The sequence below is a fragment of the Rhipicephalus microplus genome, chromosome 1 (assembly GCF_043290135.1).
Source record: "Rhipicephalus microplus isolate Deutch F79 chromosome 1, USDA_Rmic, whole genome shotgun sequence".
NCBI lineage: Eukaryota > Metazoa > Arthropoda > Arachnida > Ixodida > Ixodidae > Rhipicephalus > Rhipicephalus microplus.
Window position 1 is genome coordinate 298,227,704 of NC_134700.1, and position 4,965 is coordinate 298,232,668.

Here is a 4,965-nt window from a genome sequence, read left to right on the forward strand (position 1 = left end):
ACCACGATGCAGCGGTAGCGTGGAGTTCGAACAGGTTGAACCAGTCCTGTACGGGTCCGTCGTCCACTGACCCGGTGTACTTGGGGATGTCGAGGTCAGCCGATGGTTCTGTCATGGTGCTGGTCGTTGTCCTCCTAGGCGATGATTCGGTAGTCAATGTACGGTCAGGGCGCCTTCTGCGGAACTGCGTCGATGATGAGTGATTGATGAAGGGGCAGGCAGGTCTTCATCCTGTCGACTTGTGTGACGCTATAATGACTGGGACATGTGGCCTGGCTCATACGCCATGTTTATTCTACTCTGCATTTCTTCCTTCTCGGCTTCTACTAACCATCACTTGATACGTCACACACATATATATATATATATATATATATATATATATATATATATATATATATATATATATATATATATATATATATATATAGTCCCGCAAATATTCTGCTTCGCCTCTACGCCGAACATCAAGGAAGAACGAGCCTTAAAGTATACACTTCTTTCCTTAATTCATTAACGATGGTCTAGTACTGGCAGACTTAATGCTCTTAGGTCGTATACAAGGGCCTATTGGTAAGCTGACCGCTCGTAATAAGTTCACATGCTGCGTGACGCCAAACAGCCTCAAAAAGTGTGCCACAGTCACCGCCATGGTTACTAGCGGCGCTGAGTGACACTCCCACGTTTAAATTCACATATAAACCCAATAAAGTGACTGGGGGATAGCTGCCATGGTAGCTCAGTGGTAGAGCATCGAACGCGCCATTCGGAGGTCGCAGGTTTGGATCCTGCCCATGGCAAGTTATTTCGCAGGAAAATCTCTCGCTTATGCCTAGTTCATAAGCTTTATTGCACCTTTTGTGCCCTGCCGTGGTAGTCTAGTGGCTAAGGTACACAGCTGCTGACCCGCAGGCTGTGGGATTGAATCACGGCTGCAGCGGCTGCATTTCCGATGGAGGCGGAAATGTTGTAGGCCCGTTTTCTCAGATTTTGGTGGACGTTAAAGAACCCCAGGTGGTCTAAATTTCCGGTGCTCTCCACTACGGCGTCTCTCATAATCAAATGGTGGTTTTGGGACGTTAAACCCCACATATAAATCAATCTGGGTCGATTGCATTGCATCTTCCGATACAACTGAAGTTTCTGGCACCTTACGTGAAGTTTCACTGCCTATGACCTTTGGCCCTTCAACAATGCCAGTTAATGGCGTCTTTACGGGACATCATGCAGTGACGTCATAGCATGACGTCACGATAACGTTACGACACGACAACGTCGCATGATGATGTTATGACGAATCGTTCCCTCTACCCGAGGCGTTCAGTCGGAGGAGGTCCCGTAGGTATTTTGGGTGGGCCTCACGAAGCCACGAAAAGTCTCGCAGGCGATTCTCGGGAGACGAATGCCAACATAGCCCCTTATATCTCACGCCTTAAAAGTTGCAGGAGGGGTGTTGTGTCGTTTCCACTTGCACGTAAGCTTAAAGAGACACTGAAGGCGAATATTAGGTCGATGCTGATTGCTGAAATAGCGGTCCAGAAACCTCGTAGTGCTACTTCTGTGTCACCGTAGGCTACAGGTTGGGAACACCAGCACGTGCTTGCCCGTAATCTCGACAGTCGCTAAAGGATAGGCAAGGCACTGTTACGCATTTTCTGCAGCTTTCAAGTTGAGTGCAACTGCACACATTTTCGTTTTGCACTGTCACGCGCCTCTGTTCAGTTTGTGTAATATATAATGACATAATTCTGTCATATCATGGCTGTGTTAACACATTTTCTTATGCAATACTTACTATCACGTTACGATACTTGTTGCTTTTTTTGCTCTTCTGTTATTTTGCCTTTTTGTTTTATGTTTGGCAATATCTGTATTGCTCGGTACATAATATTTGTTAGCTCGGAATCAATAGGAAGTTTTAGAATAGCGTACGCAACGCTTTGCGTTAACGTTTGTCATTACTGCCCATCGGTTGTGTACTGACTTCTTGCACACCACCGCCAAGAGACAGAAAGAGCGGGCGACCGCTATGAACGCTAACTTAACGAACGCTGTATAGCACTTCCTAATTTATGGATACCTGTATATGCATCCCATCGGTTATGTATTGAATTGTACTATATTCCTCCCTCTCCTTGTGCCTCTTCCGGAGTCTGTGGGGTATTTCTTCATAGATAGATAGATAGATAGATAGATAGATAGATAGATAGATAGATAGATAGATAGATAGATAGATAGATAGATAGATAGATAGATAGATAGATAGATAGATGATAGATAGATAGATAGATAGATAGATAGATAGATAGATAGATAGATAGATAGATAGATAGATAGAAAGATAGATAGATAGATATATACGCTCAATGTTGACGACGTTCACTAAAAAATGCTTCGAATTTTATAAAAGTGTTGAACGGTTTCTTCACGACTTTCCATAATTAGGATGACCAATATTTTCACTACTTCGAAGACCTCTTTAAGGCAGTTGTAAGGGCCCGTGAAGGAGCGCAGAGGCATGGCCTCCCGGCTTCAACATGAGATTAATCCGACAGTAAGCCAGGGGTCCTCTCTAGGGCTGCACCGGCTGACTCTACAGGATCTCAATAAAGTTCACCGACCAACCAGCCGACCGACCGACTGACTGACTTAAATTCACATTATGCCATGGGAACAAACTAGGTTTGATCCTCACTTGGACTCAGAATTTCTTATTTAATTGGTTTACATCTTTTTCTTCTCGCTTTTTCCAACACGCACAAGTTGATTATTTTTCGCTCACAGAACATGGCATCGACGCCGGCGTTGCAATTTCTGCGAAATTGCAGCGTCGGCGGAACTTGTATTACTGTATTCTGTTAACTCTATCGCGTTAATAGAGTAGTCAGCATGATCATGTCGGTGATTATAAGGGGTCTATATTTGTCTGAACAGCACACGCAGGGCTATGAAGCACGAGTTTCGGTGCAAGCCATCTGCGACGTAGAGTAAAAGTGTAAATGGGTATTCTTTCAGGCACTGCTTGCTCATGTGGGCTTTTAGTTAAACAGGGATTATACCTAAAACATGCATTTGCCCACCGATCAGCATGAGCTTGAGGAAAGATTTTATCTCAGTGGCACCTTCATCCTACGTCACCCATATTGTCACGGGGTCGTGACGTCAATGAACGAAGCAGACAGTAGGTTGAAGATTAAGCAGTTTATTCGGCCGAACTTGTGGTCACGTAAAAGGAAAGTAAGATTACAGCAATACGTTGACACGGATAGCGGCGAACTGAGCGACGGCCGTCGATCAACTGACAAGCGGAGTAGCGCGTCGGCATTTAGAGCCATGTGGTCGAACATTCTAGCGTTATCGCTAGCAGCCACGTAGGTTCCAGAAAAATCTCTAATGTTCACGAAGTGAGCGTAATCTTTACAAAACGATCTACTACAGCCTCGAAGCTTCTCGAACACCGTAGGTGCGGTTGGTGCTGAACATAGTGCAACGGGGCGATAACAAACTTGAGAAAGGAATGTGGCAAGGCACGCTATTGATTGGCTGCATAGTGGTTAGACGAGCATAAGCAGGGAAGTTAAGCGAACTATTCGGTGATAATTATTTCGCTCTACATGGCCATGGTCAAAACTGTAAAAAAGCACGCAGTTAGCCGGATGATATATTTAAGCTCTTCGATATAGACTCGTGTCGGGAACTTTCTGATCCGGAAAGGCCATCATTATAATTACTTTAATAGCGCATTGACTGTTTTGTTTAAGCTTACAAGGAAGCATATATCGGATGTAGCCAGGTAATCCGGGAAAATTGCCACGTTTTTTTCTTGTTCTTTTTTGTAATGTTGAGCAAAGTGAAAAGAGAAAAAAAAAACATAACGCGCATACTGCATGCAGAGGCGAGACGTAAGCCGCGAGTGCAGGTTATTGAATATGTAATGCAGGAACCCCGTTGCGTTAAGCCAAAAATTTGTGGGATAACAGCCTATCGGTATATGTTGAGTGCTGTTGAAATTTGAGCTTGTCGGTACATACTGAAGGAGAAAAGTAACGTTGAATACACGGAGAAACAAGAGGAGGACACACAACACCTGTGCTGTGCGCTCTGTTCTTGTGTCTTTGTTTATCCAGTGACATTTTTCTTCGTTAATTCATTTGCTGCTTTTTTTGAAAACGCATTCTTCATCAGCATGTGTTCTAAGAAACCAGAAGTCGAAAAAAAATCAGGTAATGTTTTTTATATTACACGGCGAAATTCTGATAAAAATAAATACGTGGCCACATTTCGAAATCGGCTATATAGGAGCGCCACCACCACCATGTCAAGTTTTCTCTCTTTTCGGAAACAGTACATAGAGATTAGCGAAACAAGAAAACTAGCAATTGCTCATCTATCGAGGTACTTAGTAAAATGCTCACTTTGAGAGGAAAAAAAACAGGGCACAATGATAATTTTGTTTTCTACGGACTCGCATCGTGCAGTGAGGTGCGACAAAAAAAATCACATGGCTTTTTTTATTCTTTCCTATCTCCCTTAGGGTCGACAGTGATTCCATAAAAAAATTGACCATGACTATTTCAGTAGGTCGCACAAGAAGCTCTCTATGTCAGTGATTCATGCTAGCGCACTTTTCTGTCCAGAAAATAACGGCTATAGCATAGTCTACCTTCAGAAGCTGTGCAAAAGTAAGGTAGCATCCAAGCAAGGGAAGAAAAGTTGCGTTATATAGCATTGAACTGCAGGACATCTGCGTAATACGTTTCGCTAGCTCCACGATTCACCTAGGAAAACACCCCCGTAGTATGTGATCCTAAGGAGGTATTTAGTGGATAATGCGTGTGTTATTTAGTGACACATGCCCATAAGACCAGGCAAACGCAATTCTCAATATTAACAAACGTTCATCAATGTTTCTCAACCCGCAATGGACTGAAAACAAAATTATGGTGGTGAAACAATCTGCGGAGA

At 43.5% G+C, this 4,965-nt stretch overlaps 1 non-coding gene across 1 annotated transcript; it reads left to right on the forward strand.

Moving 5' to 3' along the window:
• Positions 1-728: 728 nt before the first annotated feature.
• On the forward strand, positions 729-800 carry TRNAA-CGC (transfer RNA alanine (anticodon CGC)). The gene has a single exon. It is a non-coding gene; the product is annotated as a tRNA-Ala (tRNA).
• Positions 801-4,965: the final 4,165 nt, after the last annotated feature.